Source organism: Elephas maximus, chromosome 23, assembly GCF_024166365.1.
Source record: "Elephas maximus indicus isolate mEleMax1 chromosome 23, mEleMax1 primary haplotype, whole genome shotgun sequence".
Taxonomy (NCBI): domain Eukaryota; kingdom Metazoa; phylum Chordata; class Mammalia; order Proboscidea; family Elephantidae; genus Elephas; species Elephas maximus.
This window is the reverse complement of record NC_064841.1, coordinates 9,760,700-9,783,257: the sequence shown is the minus strand read 5'-3', so window position 1 is coordinate 9,783,257 and position 22,558 is coordinate 9,760,700. Positions and strand designations below refer to the sequence as shown.

Sequence of the window (22,558 nt, the reverse complement as noted above, 5' to 3'; positions counted from 1 at the left end):
TGAATATCAATTGAGATGTTTCAACAAACAGATGCAGCGCTGGAGGTGCTCACTCGTCTATGCCAAGAAATATGGAAGAGAGCTTCCTGGCCAACTGACAGGAAGAGATCCATATTTAGGCCTATTCCCAAGAAAGGTGATCCAACCGAATGTCGAAATTATAGAACAATATCATTAATATCACATGCAAGCAAAATTTTGCTGAAGATCATTCAAAAACAGCTGCAGCAGTATACCAACAGAGAACTGCCAGAAGTTCAGGCCAGTTTCAGAAGAGGACCTGGAACCAGGGATATCATTGCTGATGTCAGATGGCTCCTGGCTGAAAGCAGAGAATACCAGAAGGATGTTTACCTGTGTTTTATTGACTATGCAAAAGCGTTCGACTGTGTGGATCATAACAAATTATGGATAAGGTTGTGAAGAATGGGAATTCCAGAACACTTAATTGTGCTCATGAGGAAACTTTACATAGATCAAGAGGCAGTTGTTTGGACAGAACAAGGGGATACTGATTGGTTTAAAGTCAGGAAAGGTGTGCATCAGGGTTGTATTCTTTCACCATACCTATTCAGTCTGTATGCTGAGCAAATAATCTGAGAAGCTGGAGTATATGAAGAAAACGGGGCATCAGGATTGGAGGAAGACTCATTAACAACCTGCATTATGCAGATGACCCAACCTTGCTTGCTGAAAGTGAAGAGGACTTGAAGCACTTACTAATGAAGATCAAAGACCACAGCCTTCAGTATGGATTGCACCTCAACATAAAGAAAACAAAAATCCTTACACCTGGACCAATGAGCAAGATCATGATAAATGGAGAAAAGATTGAAGTTGTCAAGGATTTCATTTTACTTGGATCCACAATCAACAGCCATGGAAGCAGCAGTCAGGAAATCAAAAGACGCGTTGCACTGGGTAAATCTGCTGCAACGGGCCTCTTCAAAGTGTTAAAGAGCAAAGACGTCACCCTGAAGACTAAGGTGCGCCTGACCCAAGCCGTGGTGTTCTCAATCACATCATATGCATGTGAAAGCTGGACAATGAATAAGGAAAACCGAGGAAGAGTTGACACCTTTGAACTGTGGTGTTGGTGAAGAATATTGAATATACCATGGACTGGCAAAAGAACAAACAAGTCTGTCTTGGAAGAAGTGCGGCCAGAATGCTTCTTAGAGGCAAGGATGGCGAGACTGCGTCTTACATACTTTGGACATGTTGTCAGGAGGGATCAGTCCCTGGAGAAGGACATCATGCTTGGCAGAGTACAGGGTCAGCAGAAAAGAGGAAGACCCTCAACGAGATGGATTGACACAGTGGCTGCAACAATGAGCTCAGGCATAACAATGATTTTGAGGATGGCACAGGACCGGGCAGTGTTTTGTTCTGTTGTGCATAGGGTCACTATGAGTCAGAACCGACTTGATGGCACCTAACAACAACAACAACAACTCTTTGAGATAAATATTTAGGTCATTAATTTGCAACCTTTCTTTTTCCCCTTCTAATATATACACTTAAGGCTGTAAAATTCCCTGAGTCCTGCTTTATCTGTCCAGTTTTTATATGTAGTGTTTAATTTATTAGGCAATTCCAAATATTTTATCATTTCCATTCTGGTTTCTTCTTTAATCCATGAATTATTTAAATGTGTATTAATTAATTTCCAAACATAGAGGGATTTTTCTGGGTATCTTTTCTGTTAATGAGTTCCACTTTATTAATTGCATTGTATTCCGAAAACATACTCTGTAAGATTTTAGTCTTTTGAAATTTGTCGAGGCTTCCTTCCAGTCCAGCATACAGTCTTTTAAAAAAATATTTGTATATGTACTGGGAGGAAATGTACAGTCTGCAATTCTTGCTATAGTATCTTTTTTTTTTATATACATGTCAATTAATTCAAGTTTGTTCATTATGTTGATCAAATCTTGTGTATTCTTTTTGATTTTCTGCCTGGCTTTTCCATCAGCTACTGAGAAAATTGTTAAAATCTCATACCGTAATTGTGGATTTTCTATTTCTCTACTAGGTACACCAATTTCACTGTATATTTCCAGAGTCTTCAGACATTTATCATTATTAAGTGTCCTTCTTTATCTCTACTGATACTTTTTGACTTGAAATCTATTTTGTAAGATATCTGCTTAGTGTTATATAGTACACCGTAACTATACCAGCTTTCTTTGGTTAGTGTTTGCATAGTATAACTTTTTCCATAATTTCATCTTTAACCTTTCTGTGTCCTTATCTTCAAGAAGAGTCTTTTATAAAGAGTATATACCAAAAGAAAAGTCTGGTGGCATAATGGTTAAGTGCTATGGCTGCTAACCACAGAGGTCAGCAGTTCAAATCCACCAGGCACTCCTTGGAAACTCTATAGGGCAGTTCTACTCTATCCTATAGGGTCGCTATGAGTCGTAATTGACTCGACGGCAGTGGGTTTGGTTTTGGTTTTTGGTATATACCGAAAACCGACTCACAGCGACCCTATAGGACAGAGTAGAACTGTTCCATGGGGTTTCTAAGTTGCAGCTGGTGGATTTGAACTGCTGACCTTTTGGTTAGCAGCCAAGATCTTAACCACCATGCCACCAGGGCTCCAAAGAGTATATATAGCTAGTTATTTTTTAAAACAATTTAACAATTTTTGTCTTTTAACTGGAAGATTTATTCTAGTCACAGTTAATGTAATTGATGGATATATTTGTATTTTTTTTTCTGTTGCTATTTGTACCCATTTTCCCCACATAGTCCCTTTTCTAGATTTTTTTCAGATTAAGTATTCCTTTATTATTATTATTACTTTACTTTTTTCTGTTAATTTGAGTTTCTTCTTCTTCTTCCCCCCCCTTCCCCACCCAATATGGCTGTCTAGTTATTCCACCAGTATTTGTGGAAAAACTTTCATTTCCCTATCCTATTGCTTTGTCCCCTTTGATGAAAATCAAATGACCATCTAAGTGTGCGTCTATTTCTGGGCTTGCTATAGAATTCTGTTGACCTGTTTGTCAGTCCTAAAGCCAGTACCATGCTGCCTTGACTGCTGTAACTTTATAGTAAGTCTTGAAGTCCAATAGATAGGTGCTCCAACTTTGTTCTTGTTTTTCAAGATTGCTTGGGATATAGAATCCATTAGTCGATTTCTACAGGATCTTGCAGGCTTTATACCTGGGATTGCATTAAATCTGTAGGTCACTTTGGGGAGAATTAGCTCCAAATAATATTGAGTCTTCCAAACCATAAACATGGCATATCACTGTATTTATTTACATGTTTAAAGTTTCTCAGCAATGTTTTGTAGATTTTGGCATAGAAATCTTGCATTTTGTTAAGTATAAGCCTCAGTATGTTATGGGATTTTTTTTGTTTTTGTTGTTATAAACGGAATTGTTATTTAAATTTCATTTTCCAACTGTTTGCTGCTAAAATATTTTTATGTGTTACTCTTGTATCCTACAACCTTGCTAAATTCACTTATTTATTCCAAAAGTTGTTTCATCAATTATCAATCTTGATAATAATGAAACTGAAAGAGAAAACATGCACAATTTATGGACTGTTTAGGATTTTCTATGTAAACAATCATGCAATCTGCTAATAGAGGCAGAAGTTTTTTTTTGTTGTGTTATGTTTTTTTGTTTCTTTGGTTTTTTTTGTTGTTTTTGCTTTATCTCATTGGCTTGGACTTTTAGTATAATGTTGAATGAAAATGAAAAGAGTGGACATCCTTTCATTTCTCCTGATCTTAGGAGGAAAAAAATTAATACTCCTGTCATGGGTTGAATTGTGTCCCCCCAAAATATCTGTCAACTTGGCTAGGCCATGATTCCCAGTATTGTGTGATTGTCTACCGTTTTGTCATCTGATGTGATTTTCCGGTGTGTTGTAAATCCTATCTCTTTGATGTTACTGAGGAGGGATTAGCAGCAGTTATGTTAATAAGAGGAATTCAATTTACAATATTAGGGTGTGTCTTAAAGTAGTCTCTTTCAAGACATAAAAGAGAGAAGTGAGCAGAGAGACATGAGGACCTCATACCACCAAGAAATAAGAGCCAAAAGAATAGCATGTCCTTTGGACCTGAAGTCCCTGTGCTGAGAAGCTCCTCAACCAAGGAAGATTGATGACACGGACCTTCCCCCAAAGCCAACAGAGAAAGAAAGGCTTCCACTGGAGCTGGCACCCTGAATTTGGACTTCTAACCTCCTAGACTGTGAGAGAATAAGTTTCTGTTTGTTAAAGCCATCCACTTGTGGTATTTCCGTTATAGCAGCACTAGATAACTAAGATAATTCCCTTCTTAAAAATGAAGTTGGCTGCAGATTTTTCATAGGTGTCATTTTTCTGATTGAGAAATTTCCTTCTAGTTAGTGTACTTTTATTTAGAAAGTATTCAGCCACCTTAGGAGTGCTTGAAAAAATTTTGATTATAAGATAACTCTAAATCCCCTTTTATGGTCTTGTCTTTCTCACCCACTGATTAGTCCACAGACCATATAATGTATAGTATTTTTCATTCTCACAGCAAAACACAGCTTACTATGAACAACTTCATTTGATATAGGATTGCTAATCTCTTATTAGATAGAAAAGTGGATTTTTTTTTTTGTTTTCTCTTTGTATGTACAGCTAATACACATGGAAGAACAAAAACAACTAATAGGGTAAGAGGGAGTTGACCATAAGTCTACATATTTTGGGGTATATGCTTAAGTTTTAGGAAATAAATTACAGTATATGGCAAGTCTTTATTATGCCCACTGATGAGAACTTAGAGTTCTATATCTATATGCAAAGAACATTTTTACAAAGGAAAATTACCATGCCTGGTTACACCAGGAACCACATTTCCATTTAATGAACCTTCTAAATTTCAATCCATATTGAAATAATGAAAATGAAAGAGAAAGTATGCACAATTTAAATTTAGATTAAATAAAACCTACATTTTAGAATCTACTCAATAACTTCTAGAACTAATAAGTGAGTTCAGCAAGTCAAAGGATTCAAGATCAACATGCAAAATTCAATTGTATCTCTATATATTTGCAATGAACACATGGAAACCAAAATGAAAACCAAAAAGCCATTTATAATTGCTAAAAAAAATACTTAGATATAAATCTCATTAAACTTAGATATAAATCTAATACTGGACATGTATGGAGCCCTGGTGGCGCAACAGTTAAAAGCTACGGCTGCTAACCAAAAAGTCAGCAGTTCAAAACCACCAGCTGCTCCTTGGAAGCCCTATGGAGCAGTTCTACTCTACCCTACAGGGCCGCTGTGGGTAGGAATTGGCTCAATGGCAACAGGTTTGGTTTTTTGGCGGGTGGACATGTATGCAGGAAATCTAAAATGCTGATGAAAGAAATTAAAGATCTAAATAAATGGAGGGATACACCATGGTTTGGAAGACTCAATAAAGATGTCAATTCTCCCCCAAATTAATCCATAGTTTCAAAACAATTCCAGTCAAAATTCTAGCAAGAATTTTTATAGATACCCATCAGTTGCCATAAAGTCTATTTTGAGTCATGGTGATCCCATATGTGTCAGAGTAGAACCGTGCTGATTTATAGGGCTTTTGAACAGCTGATTTTTCAAATGTAGATCTCCAGGCTTTTCTTCTGAGGTATTTCTGGGTGGGCTCAAACCTCCAACCTTTCTGTTAGCAGCCGAGCATGATAACCATTTGCACCATGTAGGGACTTCTTTGTAGATATAAGCAAGCTTATTCTAAAGCTTATCTGAAGGGGCAAAGGGACTAGATAAATAATTGCTAAGACAGCTAAAAACAATTTTGAAAAAGAATAATAAAATGGGTGGAATCACTCTACCTGATTTTAAGACTTACTCTATAGCTACAGCTATCAAGACAGAGTGTACTGGCAAAGGGATAGACGTATAGACCAATGGAACAAACTAGACAACTTGGAAATAGACCCACATGAATGGCGTTTCCTTAAAAAGCTAACAATAGAAATAGCATATGATCTCGCAATCCCATTCCTAGGAATGTATCCTAGAGAAATAAGAACCATGAAAAGAATAGACATCTGCACACCCATGTTCATTGCAGAATTATTTATAACAGCAAAAATATGGAAACAATCCAAGTGCCCATCAAGAGACAAATGGATAAACAAAATGTGGTATATACGCACAGTGGAATACTACGCAACAATAAAGAATAATGATGAATCTGTGAAACACCTCACAACATGGATGAATTTGGAGGACATTATGCTGAGTGAAATAAGTCAATCATAAAAGGACAAATGTTGTATAAGACCACGATTATAAATAGTGAAGAAAAGGTTTACACACAGAAAGAAACATTTTTTGATGGTTATCAGGGATGGGAGGAAAAGGGAGGGAAAATCGCTAGGCAGCAGACGTGTGTTAACTTTGTGAAGGGAAAGGCAGTACACAATGTGGGGGGGAGGTCAGCACAACGTTTCCATGGCCAGGGAAGACACTGAGAGGTACACAAGAATACAAAGCAACAAAGGTAACTACTATAACACATATAATCTTGCAACAGTAATAACACAATAATTTATGAGTAGATACAAAGGTAGCTATGTATGCTGAATAGGTGTGGGAGGGCTATGGGAGTACACCCACACGCATATATAGGTTTGGCTGTGGATATTTCTACATACATAGTCGTATGTGCTGCACGTATATTCATACAAATAATAGAGCACACGGGGAGCACAGTCTCGGAAACACCTCATGGGCCTCAGTTACTGGGCTTGAAGGCTAAGGACCATAGTCCCAGGGAACATCTAGGTAAATTGACATAACATAGATCATAAAGAAAACATTCTACATCCTACTTTAGTGAGTAGCCTCTGGGGTCTTAAAAGCTTGCAAGTGGCCATCTGAGATACAACTATTGTTCTTTTTCCATCCAGAGCAAAGGAGAGTGAAAGAAACCAAAGACTCAAGAAAACAATTCATTCAAACGACTAATGGACCACGGGAACCACAGTCTCCACCAGTCTGAGACCGGAAGAACTAGATGGTACTTGATTACCGACCACTACTGACCACTCTGACCAGGACCATAATAAGAGGTCCTGGTTAGAGTGGAGAAAAAAAAAAGTAGAACAAAATTCAAATTCATAAGAAAGACTAGATTTACTGTCTAAGAGAGACTAGAGGAACCCCTGAAACTATGGCCCTTAGACACTCTTCTAACTTGTAGCTGAAGCCACTCCCAGAGATCACCTTTCAGTCAAATAATAGATAGGCCTATAAAGAAACAATAACACAGGTGAGGACAGTATCCTTAGAACGATCATCTACATGAGACCAAAGGGCAACATCTGCTAAACAGCAAAGACGAGAAGGCAAGAAAGGGCAGGAAAACTGGATGAAAGGAAACAGGGAACTCAGAGTGGTAAGAGAGTGCTGACACATTGTGGGGAGTGCAAACTATGTCACGGAACAATTTGTGTATAAACTACTAAATGGGAAACTAATTTGCTCTGTAAACTTTCACCTAAACTACAGTAAAGAAAAAAAAAAAAGCCGATACATAAATTCAAAAACCAACCTGTTGCTGTCGAGTTGATTCTGACTCATAGTGACGTAATACACAGATGCCATTAAAAATTCAACAATGTTGTTTTTGGTTATCTACTGTTGCTTAATAAACCGTTCAAAAGTTAGTGGTGTAAAACAACAAAAAAAGAAGAAAGAAATAGACCCACAAGAGGATGGCCAGATGATTTTTTACAAAGTTGTAGAAGCAATTCAGTGGAGAAGGGTACACTTCAAAAAATGGTGCTACAGTAAGTGAACATTTGTAGGGGAAAAAAAAAAAAACTTAAACTAAACCTCACACCTTGTACAAAAATTAACTTAAAATAGATCACAGATTTAAGTGTAAAATGTAAAAACAGAAACCTTTTAGGGGAAAATCTCAGGACGTAGGTCTAGGTAAGGACTTTCTGACATGATTCCAAAAGCATGATCCATAAAAGAAAAAAAACTGACTGGACCTTATCAAAATTTAACTTCTTACCCACCAGGCAGGTATAGCTACTGTGGTCTCTATTATGGTTTCCAGGAACCTCTGAAAAGCATTTGTTGCGGTGAAAGAAAGCTCCACAAAACCCAGAAATATTTTACAATGGCTGTTTACTGTATAAATCTTAAAAGGAAAACGTCCTGTTTCTGCAATGTAATTGCTGCCTGATTGTCTTGTCTTTTGTTACCAAGTGAACACAATATGAATTGTTTGTTTTCAAATAGTCTGTAGTGTTCCAACAACATTGGATAAAGACAAATTCAGAAAAAGCTTTGGCTTTGGGAACAGACAGGACAGAGCTAGAATTCCAGCCTCATCACTCACCACTGAAGACTTAATCCCCCTGAACCTGTTTTTTTCAGATGGAGATATGAACTTCCAGGTTTAGAAACAATGTATGGAGAAGCTTCCAGCAAAGTATCTGACACATTGTTGACATGAAGAAATTGATAATTACTATTATTATATTTCATCATTTGGTGAATCTTTGTTGTAACACATTTTGTATGCATTGAATCTTGCGCCACTCTAAGAGAGACTAGTTACTAATGGATCCAAAGACTTTCACATGAAACAGTCTTACTTTATAAAGCTATCTCCTGGAATGGATCCCAAGGATAGAGTCAGAGGGAAATAATAGCATTTATTTCCCAAAATTAATCATAAATCTTATATAGTAGTGAATTGTCCTAACATAATAATAGAAAAGATATACTACAGATACTATTTTCTTCTAGAAACCAAAATATTATTACTTATACATAACGCAATTATAAAATAATTGATAGATTTGCCAGAATACCGAAATAAATCAAAACAAAAATCATATATATTTTTGCCCCTCAGAAACTTGGACTTTTTCCCACTCCTTTCAATCCTCAAGACCCATGAGAGTGCTCTGAGTTACTTAGATATTCCATGAATTCACTAGACATCCTCAAATTTTTGTGGAATTAAATTTTACTTTATTACTACGGATCTTTGAGGTGTGTCTTAGGCTGGTTCCTCTAGAGAAGCACAACCAGGGAAACATATGTGTATATGTATATATATATATATATATCAAGTACTATTGGTTTTATATAAATATATATGTATATTGGTTTTATATATATACACCAAGTAGAGGATCAGGGAAAAAAGGAAGAACCTCAACAAGATGGATTGACACAGTGGCTACAACAATGGATCATGAAGATGGCACAGGACTGGGCAATGTTTCGTTCTGTTGTGCACTGTATCCTTATGAGTCAGAATCAACTCAACAGCGCCTAACAACAACATATATATTAGGGAGAGAGAGAGATTTATCTCAAGGAAATGGCTGACAAGTCTCAAGTCTGTGGGTCAGGTGTCAAGCTGGAGGTTTCTCCTGAGCTTCTCACATAGCTGTAGGGGTGACGAACCTAAGATCCACAGAGCAGACGGCAGACTGCTGGCTCATGGCTGTGATGAAGGCTGTTGAATCCAAGATAGGCAGGTAAGAGGGCTGGCTGTTGGCCCAAGTCTCAAGAACTGGAAGTCAGATGCTGACGAGCTGAATTCAGGATCCTGAGCAGAGCAAAAGCCAACAATCTTTGCCAGAAAGCCCACATATATTGGATGCAGGCCACACCCCCAAGGAAACTGATTGGCCGCCCATCACAGATCTCATCATGGAAGTGGTTACATTATATCAAATCTCATCATGGAGGTGATCACATCATTATATGACTGCCAAACTCCACCTTAACTGCCAAACTACTGAGAACCATGGCCCAGCCAAGTTGACACACAACCTTAACGATCACAAGGTGGAAAGGAAGAGGTGGTGGAATCAATTCCCTGAAAGAAGTAAATGTGGTTCTCCCACCGCCAAGTTCAATATTGCACTTCTGGCCTTTATCCGTCAGTCATGTAGAATCCCCTCTTCTTAACTGAACCCCAAGTGACTTCCACTGAGTCTCTCATTCATCTGCTTTGTTTTTCAAACTTCTCAGATCACCATATGGTTCAGGAACCCAATGAACCCTGGAGCATTTGGCCCTATTGTCATGTTTCAGTGACAATGGAAACTTTTTATATTATAATTTTAAAAAGAGAACAGCAGGAAAAGTTTTAGAAAGAACAAGTTCTCAGGAATGTCAGGGAAATTAGATTAGCTAGGAAGATTCAATTTTCACAAAAATATTGCCTTTACCCTGAGTTCTCTTTGAGATCTGGACTATAAATGAGCTAAGCCTGTGGAAGAAAAATGTAATAGAATAATGGCTACAGGAAAAAAAAAAAAAAAGTCTGTTATTTCTGAGAGTTAAGAAACCATGATTTCAACTCTTTTCGTAATCATAAATAATGATTGCCTAGACTCATAAAACTTCACAATGGAAGAGAACACGGAGGTTGTAAAATCCAGTCCCTTTGTTTTACTGATGATGAAACTGAAGCCCAAAGATGTTACTGGACTTTCTCATGGTCACGTAAATCCTTAGCACAGAGCCAAAGACAAAACCCAGTCAATCTTCACCTTTGGGCCAGGACTCCTTTCACCAACATAGCAGCCACATTAGGTCACCACATCTTTTCACACATGTCTTTTAATAGTAATCTCTTGGATGTCTAATAAAAACATCAAACAACATTCATTAATGTTGAGTCAATTCTGACTCATAGTGACACTATAGGACAGAATAGAATTGCCCCATAGGGTTTCCAAGGTTGTAAATCTTTACGGAATCAAAGTGCCACATTTTTTTCCGGTGGAGCAGCTGGTGAGTTCCAACCACCAACCTTTCAGTTAGCAGCTGAGTGCTTAACCACTGCTCCATCAGGGCTCATTTAAACTTAACAAAATGGGGCCTTGTCAATTGCGTTCGCCATTACATTCCCACTGCCTACAACAGTTCCTGGCACCTAACAGACGATCTGTATACCTGACACATCACAGGGAGAGAATGTTACACCTCCTCTCAGAGGTATACCTGTCTTCTAGGCCTGTAAGTCAAAATAACCCTGTAGCCCATTGCCCCTGTGGTGGATTAAAAATTGGCCATAGAATTTTTGACAATACTCTCATTGGCAAGCAGGTCTAAATCCCCTGGCCCCAAACCTAGATAGGGTCTGTAACTGCTTTGACCAGTAGAACATGGTGGAAGTGACACAGTACCTATCTCCAGAACCAGGTTTGAATGATTGGAAACCTCCATGTCTATCTTTTTGGAATTCTCTGGGAGCCCTTAGCCACTAGGTAATGTCTAAGCAGACATGCACAGGGGGCCAGTCAACAGACCTCACTGAGCCCTGCTTACAGGCATCACTGCCAAGGCACCAGACATGAGGGTGATGCCATCTTCGACCCTTCAGGTCAACCCATCAGCTGTAACCTAGCCAATGGCACATGAAGCAGAAGAATTGCTCAGCTGAGCCCTGCCAGAATTACTGACTCATAAAGCCAAAAGATACAATAAATAGATTGTTTCTTTGAGCTGTAAGTTTTGAATAATTGTTGTGCAGTAATAGATAACCGGAATAGGTCCCTACCAAAAAAACAGACAAAAAATACTCTCTCTGTGCCTATAATTATTGTTGTTAGCTGCCATTGAGTTGGCCCCAACTCATGATGGCCCCAACTCATGGCGACACTGTGCCCAACCAAATGAAATGTTGCCCGCTGTACGAACCCCAATCGGTTGTGGCTTGGACCATGGTGATCCAATTGTTTTCACTGGCTGGTTTTCAGAAGTAGATCATTAGGTCTTTCTTTCTAGTCTGTCTTAGTCTGAAAGCACCTCTAAAACCTGTTCAGCATCATAGCAACACGCAAGCCTCCACTGACAGATTGGTGGGGCTGTGCACAAGGAGCGTCAGAGGGAGTTGACCCAGGTCTCCTACATGGAAGGCAAGAATTCTGTCGCAGCTAAGAACATGTTCGGCAGCAAATAACAGAAAGCCTGTTTTAGTGGCTTAAACACAAAACAGAAGTGGAGAGCTAGGCAGCCCTGAGCTGGTGCAAGGGCACCACATTGCCATCAGGGACCCAGGCTCCTTCTACCCGTCTGCTCTCCATCTGCAGTGCAGGGCTTTCACACCTGTAGACACCAGGTGACTACTGTACTTCAGGCATTGCAGCCATTTTCGAGGTAGGAAAAAGAGAAAAGGGCAAGGGAGCGAAGGGACAAAAAGCCTATGAGACGTGCCAGGCAGCTCTGCTTCTTTTGGAAAGTTTCCCTGGAGGTTTCATACAGCGTCTTTCCCTTAAACTTCATTGGCCAGGTTTGAGGTACATGGGCCACCTCTAACTGCCAGGGAGTCACCTGATAACACCCTGGAGTTCTGTTAGCAGGAAAGAAGGGATACTGGCTAAGCAATTAGTGGCTGCCCCAAGAAGCCCTTGGATGGGGCAAACAGTTAATGTGCTCAGTGGCTCACTGAAAGGTTGGAGGTTCGAGTCCACCAAAAGATGCCTCAGATCTCCTTCCGAAAAATCAGCCATTGAAAACCCTGTGGAGCACAGTTCTACCGTGACGCACACGCACACACACAGGCACGCACATGCTCACCATGAGTTGGAATCGGCTCGACTCCACCGCAACTGGTTTTTGTTTGGGTTCTTTTTGTTTTATTTTGTTTTGTCTGCCACCAGAAATTCTTCTTATGCTGGGGCCTCGAGGTGCGCAGGGGCTGCTGGTGGTGGTCGTTCCTGGATTCCTACAAAGAAACGCATAAATCCCATTGGAAAGGTAGGTGAGGGGCCTTGTCTCGAAGCTGAGCTTTCACAGCTAGTGTGTTTTTTATTTAAATTATGCTTTTATTTGGAATGGCTGCGGGAAGTCTGTGGAGATTTTTTGTGGGACCCCCTCCCGCCCCCAAGCACTCGTTGGAGCTGACTCTGTCTTCTTGGACAGTAAAATACCCACAGTCCTAGCTATTCCGAGGAATGGTTTCGGATTTGCTATTCACAAACATAAAAGCCCTTAATAACTAGGCTACCCCGGAACAATCATTTCTGCATGTCTTTGCATGACAAAGGATCAAAGATGCAAATCCACTTTCAATGGCACCCTTATACACAAAAACTCATTACAAAAATAGAGGCTTGTCATGTTTGCAACCAGAATAGAAAAAAAAAAAACACAAAACTCATCTGAAATCCAGATACCTCCCAAGCACTTGAACGTGTAACAGGGCCTAAATGTTAATGAAGCGATTCGGCTCACTCAGCAGGATGAACAACAAAAGGGGCCCTTTTCAAGACACAGCTGTCAACAGCTCCATTTGGGGGGGTGGAGCTGGCTGATATTTGGCATCTGAAAACTCATGGAAATGTGGAGCCTGTTTGACCGAAAGCCATTCCAGACTCCGAGAAGACAGTAAACCCCGTTTCCTCAGCAGCCCAGAGGCCTGGGTGTCCTGGCTAACTGAGCAGCCCCACTAGCTCAGAAATAAACCACAGCTGCTGCAAAAACAGAACGACGCAGAACGCACTCCCTTGACGAGCCATGTAGGGCATAGCCTACCCTTCTCTTGCGGCTGTGATTCAGAGGGCGTTCCAGGCAGGGCCTCCATGATGTCATATTGGCAGGGAGAATTTTTTTTTTTTAATTTGGACTCCCTGGTTATTTGGATTTTTATAAACAAAAATTCATTTTACTGCATTGTGATTAGTTTCAGGAGAGAGCTCCCATTCTGACTGAGGATTACCCATCCCCAATACACACATACACACACACAGCAGACATACCACACACACAGCACACACACTACACACACCACACACACAGCAGACACACCGCACACACAGCACACACACCACACACACACCGCACACACCACACACACTACACAGCACGCACGCTACACACCACACACAGAGCAGACACACCACACACATAGCACATACCATACACACACCCCACACACAACACACATACAACACACACACTACACACCGCACACCACACACACACATCACACACACTACACACAGCATACACACACACAACACACAGCACACGTACACAGCGCACACACTACACACAGCACACACACACAGCACACGCTGCACACAGCACGCACAGTGCACGCACAGTACACACATACACAGCACACGCACCACACACTACTCACCTCTTCAACACATACCACATATGCACACACCACACATTACTCCCTCTCTCCAACACATGCATACATACCACGCACACACCACACACACACACACACACACACACACACACAAAGGAGTGGACCTGACAGACATTTTGTGCTCAGTGACCCCCTTGACCACAGATCAGAGGGATAACCCTCTGGCCCAAGTGAGATAAAATCAGATTTTCTTTCCTGCAAATTTGGGGCCAGAATTCAGAGAAGCCAGTTAGTTTCCACTGGAGCCCTGGTGGTGTAGAGAGTAAGAGTTCAGTCTGCTAACCAAAAGGACAGCAGTTGAAATCCACCAGCCACTCCTTGGAAACCCTATGGGGCAGCTCTACCCTGTCCTATGGGATCACTGTGAGTTGGAGTTGACTCAACAGCTACGGGTTTGGGGTTTTTTGGTTTGGTCTCCTTGATCAAAGGACCTGAGAACTTGTCCTGTGGGGCGGTCTCTTCTATCTTGTGCATAGAGAAACAAAAAATCCAGATTGGAGAGAAAGAAACTTAACAGGTAGTTGTGCTGAGTGGTGAAAAGCCTAGAGACTATATGGCTCCACAGTGCCTTCCTGGGTTCCCAACAGCCTTACAGTCCTGGTTCTGCCTCCTGTGATGCCTGACCATACTTCCTGCCCTTGGTTTCCTTGTGGTCCCCTGTGTCCTTCCCTTTTGACCTAAGTGGCTTGGAATGGTCTGGCAGAGACTGTTAGTTGCCTCTCCAATCTTCAATCTCCTGTTAGTCCTCTCTAACTGAAACCAGTTTTATTTGGGGAAGATAAAAAGACCACATTTCCCAGCCTCTCTTGCAATTAAAAAAAAAAAAAAATGAGAAGTAGGAGTTCCTGGGTGATGCAAAGGGTTACCGTGCCTGGTGCTCTATTTCCGAAAAACCAACCATTGGAAACCCTGTGGAGCACAGTTCTACTCTGACATCCATGAGGTCACCATGAGCTGGAGTTGACTCAAAGGCAACTTTTTGTTTGTTTGTTTGAGTAAGAAGTAAGTGGAAGTCATTTGGTGAAACTTTCAGGAAGTTTCTTACAGTGAGCTGACTCAGGAAACACTCCCTTTTGCCCTTCCTCCTTAACATCTTCTTCCTACATGGAAAGCAGACACGATTGCTACAGTCTGTGATCACAAGGCAACCTTGAGAATGGAAGCCAGTGCTCAGGATGGTGGAGCAGAAAAAACAGAAGGAGCCTAGGTCTCTGGCAAGAAGGTGAGGCTCTGTATGAACCCAACACTGTCTCATTTTGGATCTTGTGCTAAATGAAGAAAAGCAAACCTCTAATTTGCTCAGGCCACTGTCATTTTGAGTTTCAAGCGGTAGCAGTCAAATGAAATTCTAAATGACACAAACAGGTGTTAGTTTCTTGCAGCCAGTCCTGAAGAGGATTTCACGTATCTTATTACCAAAAAAAATTTTTTCGATTGTGATTTAGGAGAAAGTTTACAGAGCAAATTAATTTCTCTTTGAACAGTTAATACACAGATTGTCTTGTGACATTGGTTGCCAGCCCTGCGATGTGTCAACACTCTCCTCCACCCCAGTTTTCCTGTTTCCATTCTTCCAGTTTTCCTGTTCCTTCCCGCCTTCTTGTCTTTGCTTTTGGGCTGGTGTCCCCATTAGTCTCGCATACATGATTGAACTATGAAGCATGTCCCTCAAATGTTATTGTTGGCCCTACAGACCTGTCTAATCTTTGGTGAACCTCAGGAGTGACTTCAGTACTGAGTTAAAAGGGTGTCCAGGGGCCATACTCTCAGGGTTTCTCCAGTCTGTGTCAGACCAGCAAGTCTGGTCTTTGTGTGTGTGTGTCTGTGTGAATTTGAATTTTGTTCTGCATTTTCTCTCACTCTGTCCAGGACCCTCTATTGTGATCACTGCCAGAGCAGATGGTGGTGGTAACCAGGCACCATCTATTTGTTCTGTGCTCAGTTTGGTGAAGGTTGTGGTAGTTGTGGTCCATTGGCCCTTTGGACTAATCTTTCCCTTGTGTCTTTGTTCTTCTTCATTCTTCTTTGCTCCAGCCAGGATGGGACCGATAGATGTATCTTAGATGGCTGCTCACAGGCTTTTTAAGACCCCAGTAGCTACTCACCACAGTCAGATGTAGAACATTTTCTTATAGACTATATTATGCTACTTGAGCTAGATGTCCCCCGAGGCCATGGTCCCCAGCCCTCAATCTGGTAGCTCTGTCTCTCAAGAAGTGTGGAGGTGTTTGTGAAGCTCCTACAACTTTGCCCTGGTCAAGTTGTGCTGACTTCCCCAGTATTGTGTACTGCCTTACCCTTCACCAAATGTTCCCATGGGTGCTATGAGCACTGGCTGCCTCATTTAATGCATGTGTAACACAGGAAACCCTGGTGGCATAGTGGTTAAGTGCTATGGCTTGCAACCCAAAGGTCAGCAGTTCAAATCCACCAGGTGCTCCTTGGAAACTCTATGGGGCAGTTCTACTCTGTCCTATAGGGTCGCTATGAGTCGGAATCGACTTGACAGCAACGAGTTTGGTGGGGTTTTTTGGTTTTAACACTCTACAAAGGGCAAAAGGAAGATAGTGTAGAAAACACAATTTCTGTACCATCTGTTGTTGTTAGGTGCCGTCGAGTTGGTTCCAACTCATAGCAACTGTCTTAGTTACCTAGTGCTGCTATAACAGAAAATACCACAGCTGGGTGGCTTTAACAAACCAAATTTGTTTTCTCACAGTTTAGGAGGCTCCAAGTCCAAATTCAGAGCGCCGGCATGAGGAAAAGGCTTCCTTTCTCTGACAGTTCTGGAAGAAGGTCCTTGTCTCTTCAACTTCCTGGTTTCTTGGGGATCTCCATGTGTCTTGGCATCTATCTAACCCACCTCTCTTCTGTTTGCTTGTTTAATCTCTTTTATATCTCAAAAGATATTGACACAAGACACATCCTACACTAATCTTGCCTCATTCACATAACAAAGACAACCCATTCCCAAATGGGATTATAACCACAGGCATAACCAAACCAAAACCAAACCCAGTGCCATCGAGTCAATTCCGACTCACAGCGACCCTATAGGACAGAGTAGAACTGCCCCATAGAGTTTCCAAGGAGCGCCTGGCAGATTTGAACTACCGACCCTTTGGTTAGCAGCCGTAGGTAGCATTTAACCTCTACGCCACCAGGGTTTCGAATGTAATATTTAGATTTTTTAAAAGAGCAACTAAAAGAAAAGCTTTCATAGCATCTTGAAGTCTACCTCCCTGTAACCTCCATACCCTTGGTCTATTCCATCTTCAACCAAGAGTCCTTCAAATAATTGAAGATTGTTAGTGAGCCCTGTGTTGAATGACGAGCATTTAATGCACACTTGAGGCCTAAGGGCCTTGTTCTTAAATGTGTCTATCAACATGTACTTTGTATGTTCTACATGTCCAATAAATGCTTTAAGGTAACCATTGCTCTTCTCAGAGAACAGTTCTGTAGCTCCGCAGTTACCTTTTTAAAATGTGATTTCAAAAATTGGACATGACACTTCATAGCAGTGATTCTCAACTGGGCAGTGGTGTTGCGGGGGGTGGGGGGAGCTGAAATTGCTCTCCAGAGGATATTTGGCAATGACTGGAGATATTTTTAATTGTCATGATTTGGGGGCATGGGGAACACGGGACTGCTACTGGCACACAATTGGTAGAGGCCAAGATGCTGTTAAACATCCTAAATGCACAGGACAGCCCCCCCACAACAAAGAACTATCTGGCCCAAAATGTCAACAGTGCCAAGGCTAAGAAACTCTGCTCCATATCAACCTGTGTTCAGAGTTCAGTAGAACAACTATATATTCAGGTAAGGGCACTGTCTAAAAGTCAATTCATTTTCTACCCATTTTTATGACTCTATCTACTCTTGACACACGTGGGGTTGCCATGAGTTGGAATCGACTCTGCAGTAAGTGGTTTAGTTTTTTGGTATCACACGCTCATTTCACCTCAAACTTGGTGTTGAATGGAATCCTCCTCCTGCCCAATCCTATATGTGGGCCATTGATCCACTGGACCCAAATAAAATCTTCATTTGCTGTGTTAAATTCCATGTTGTTGATTTCATCAGTGGGAATTTTTTTCCACATAGGATATAAGGTAGCCCTCCTTGTTTTTAATGAGTCATAAAATTAGATGAACAACCTTATGACAACTGTTAGAGTTATTGGTAGAAATTTATTGATCAGAAAAGGGCCAAGGTTGTTCATTTTATGGTGCATCAAAAAAGACCCCAGCAGCTGAGCACAGACATCAATCACTACGTTGCATGTGCTATGGTCAACCACAATGGACGAAGGATAGCTGTCACTCAACTCAGTTGCAGCAGTATTGACACCCTATGGAACTCTGGAAATATTTTACTGTTTCCGTGTCATCTGCCTAACCCAAGCCATGGTATTTTCAATCATCTAATATGCATGTGAAAGCTGGGCAATGAATAAGGAAGACCGGAGAAGAACTGATGTCTTTGAATCATGGTATTGGCAAAGAATATTGAATATACCATGGACTGCCAGAAGAACAAACAAGTCTGTCTTGGGAGAAATACAGCCAGAGTGCTCCTTGGAAACAAGAATGGTGAGACTTTGTCTCACATACTTCGGCCATGTGATCAGGAGGGACCAGTCCCTAGAGAAGGAAGTCATGTTTGGTAAAGTAGAGGGTCAGGAAAAGAAAGGAAGACCTTCAACAAGATGGATTGGCACCGTGGCTGCAACAATGGGCTCAAGCATAACAACGATTGTGAGGATGGTGCAGGACGGGGCAGTGTTTCGTTCTGTTGTACATAGGGTCACTATGAGTCGGAACTGACTTGATGGCACCTAACAATAACAACATGTCATTTGTAGACCCGATAACCCTATCGAAAGGTGCAACCTAAGATTTCTTCACGGTGCACTTCCCACCTACAGATTCAAATTTCAGGAAATATTCTCTCCACGGCTGCCTTGTTTAGTTCCCATATCTCATTGAATCCGTAATACTAATAAGATACACCATTATTTATGTACTACAAAAGAGAAAAAAACTGTTGCCTAATTTCATGATATTAAGAGACCATTGACTGCAAGACACGTCCCAACTTCAGGGATATTGAAATGTTAAGAAATGTGTGTCTCAGAATTGATGAATCTCGTGGTCTTAGGTACAAGGTGTGACTCTAAGAGGGAGACAGAACCAACCACTTCTGATCATCTTATTGTCCTGATGCTGAAATTCCCAGTCTTACCCTGTGTTTCTTCTACAAGGTCTATGCTTACAGTTGCTTTCCGCTCCGTGGTGCTAGTGGGAGCAGAGTGGTCACTTTGATTTCCCCACCTGCTGGGGAAAGATTGTTGCTCAGCAATGAAGGCATTCCCCAATGAGGCTTCACCAAGGTATTTCCTGTTCCCAGGCAGACAGATACTATGAAATTTGTCTGTGTCTGAGCAGTGAATTTAAGTAAAGAGGGCCCTTCCTATTTCTGGCTTAAAGCAGGAATATTCCCTTGTAAGGACCCTGGGTAGCGCAGTTTGTGGCTCATCTACTAACCTAAAGGTTGACGGTTTAAACCCACCCAGAGGCATCATGGAAGAAAGGCTTGGCAATCTGCTTCTGTAAAGATTATAGCCAAGAAAATTCTATGGAGAAGCTCTACTCTGTAAGAAGATGTCGGCACGAGTCAGGCTCAACTGGAAGGCAACAGGTTTGATTTTGCTTGGTTTTAGGCTACCAAAGAACAAATCTAGTAACAAGGGAGAGGAGGTGATTGGGATGAACGGGAACCCACAGAGAGCTCGAATGCACTTCGTACTCATGGGAACAAGTCTGCGCCAAGAGCTGAGTTCTGACACAGCATTATCCCCAGGTTGTTTCAGACAGGTGCCCACCCTGAAATCCAGAATCCAAACTGACAGAAGATCGGGGGCTCCCTGTTTTGGGAAGAAGCACACCCTGAAAAATGAATTCATTCTGGTGGAACTGTTCCGTTTTCCTCTAACACCTAGTTAAATCCAGTTCAGGGTTCTGAGGCCCCAGTTGGCTGAGGGAGCCTCTAGATTTGCTGGTGAGCTGTTCTAGTCTCTGGTTCCTTGCAGAGGCCCTGTAGGAATCTGGGGTCCCCAGGAGGAAAGCCCCCTGGGGCTGTGCAGGAGAGGAGGCAGAAGCTCCAGGGCGGGGTTCACCTGGGAGAAACTCTTCCAGAGTCTCTCACAAGAGGCTCGCGTTGGCGCTGTTATGCGGAGCCCAGTCTGAATCCAAGGATCTTTCTTCCCTGCTGCTCAGGCCCCCGGGGGTGGTGTGGGTGAGGTCCTCCACCAGCAGCAAGCGGAGACAGCCATACTTCTCGGGCCCTCACTGGCTGGCCAGCACTGTCTCTCTGTGCCTTTTGCGTTGGGGCTGGGAAGCACGCTGCCCTTCACCACTTTGCCCATGATGGCAGCAGAGGAAACAAGCATCAGTGACCCCTGGAAGCCGACCTCCACATCTTGTGAACTGGCCAGTGCAACTTTGCCTCCAACAACAGTGGCAGCTGCAGAAATCTGTAGTCAGGCTGCTCCACCTTGTTCCTTCTGCTTCCAGAGCTTCCGTGTGCTCCCACTGGGTCTCACGGCTCTGCCTCCGCACAGATGTCTCCGCCAGGAAGCTGCCCACGGTCCCATGCGAGAGGACATTCTGCAGTGCCTTGTTTCTTGGCGATTGCCCACTTAAGGGGTTTTGTATTTTTAATTTCAATATTGTCACCTTGCCAAACAAGTCAAAAACCTATACCCGAAGCATTTTGAATGTTTAGCAATGGTCTCGTTTCTCCACAAGCCAACCTGAAAAGACAAATCCAGGAGAGCACTCTGGGGGCCACCACAAAGATACAACAGTGTGTGCTGTTACACAGTAGCGGTAGCTCTGGGGGTGCAGCACCGCCCCCTACGGATCATTTTGGAAATCTGTGGGGGAGGTTTTGGATTTTACCACGATGGGGATGGGGAACCTGGCCTTTTAGTTGAGGGTCTCCCTTCGTGAAAGAAAAGAATTTTTCTGCATCCTGGATGACTTGCAAATGTCTCTTTGGACACTCACGTAAGTGAGAGACCTCTTTATATGGGCATAGGACCTAACACAAAGTGTTTTTGGAAAGGTTTTAATACACACTGACAGTTTTAGAAATGCAGCTAGCATACAAACAGATGCTACTTTCATTTTGTACAGAATTTAACCAGTTGTTCATTATTTTAGAAAAATCACATACAGTGTTTGAGACCGAAGGATCAGTCTGTATTTGTAACTGTGACGTGTACGGGTACAAACATCAGACTCCTTGGTGTGTCTTCTGCTGTGATTGGGTGCGTACCTGTTAAACTATTCATCGTTCGCTTAGAAATGACTTTTCCTTTACTTCTACCTTATAATATAGTTGGGGCTTTTTATTGATTTTTTAAAACTATGTTTATATGTGTAAGTGCAAACCCTGGTGGCATAGTGTTTAAATGCTATGGCTGCTAACCAAGAGGTCCGCAGTTCAAATCCGCCAGGTGCTCCTTAGAAACTCTAAGGGGGCAGTTCTACTCTGTCCTATGAGGTTGCTATGAGTCGGAATCGACTCGATGGCAGTGGGTTTGGTTTTTATACGTGTAAGTAGATTGTTGTATTCTTATGAATTTTATGTATAAGTTTTCTATTGCTGCATAACAAGTTACCACAAGCTTAGTGGCTTAAAACAGCACAAGTTTATTATCTCAGAATTTCTATGGGTCAGGAGCTCAGCACAGCTTCAACTGGGTCTCACGAGGCTGAAATCAAGGTGTTTGCTGGCTGTGTCTTCCTCTGAAGGCCTAACTAGGAAAAGATCTGCTCCCAAGCTCTTTCAAGTTTTTGGCAAAAGTCAGCTCCCTGAGGCTGTAGGACTGACACCCCTGTTTCTTTGCTGGCTGTTGGCCAGGGGCTGCCGTCCTCAGTTCCTTGCCGTGAAGCTCCTTCCACAGACCCTCTCACAGCCCAGCAGTTTGTTTCGTTCAAGCCAACAGAAGAGCATCTCTCTAACGCTTCATTTCCTTCTGGAGGCCAGGCCCGCCCAGGGTCATCACCTTTTTTATTAGCTGACAGTCAACTGCTGAGTAACCTCGTCAGTGATAACCCAGCCTACTCACTGGTCCTCCCACATGCAAGGGAAAGAGGTTACACAGGGCTCCTACACCGAGGCTGGGAGTCCTGGGGCCATCTTAGAACTCTGCTGGCCACAGGATGTACCAGACATCTATTATAAGATGGTGTATTGATTCTCCTAGGGCTGAGGAATGCTATATGGCATGAAGGGTTTTTTTCACATACATTTATCTAACTTAAACTCAAAACCACCTCTTGAGGTAGCTATTGTTATTTGTTATCAACCCCC

At 42.0% G+C, this 22,558-nt stretch overlaps 1 long non-coding RNA gene across 1 annotated transcript in view; it reads right to left on the bottom strand.

Annotated features, from left to right (window-relative positions):
• Positions 1-306: 306 nt before the first annotated feature.
• Positions 307-22,558, bottom strand: part of LOC126066603 (uncharacterized) — a 238,198-nt gene continuing 215,946 nt past the window's right edge. The window contains exon 8 of the long non-coding RNA XR_007515200.1: positions 307-322. This is a non-coding gene — a long non-coding RNA (uncharacterized LOC126066603). The remainder of the gene's footprint in view (positions 323-22,558) is intronic.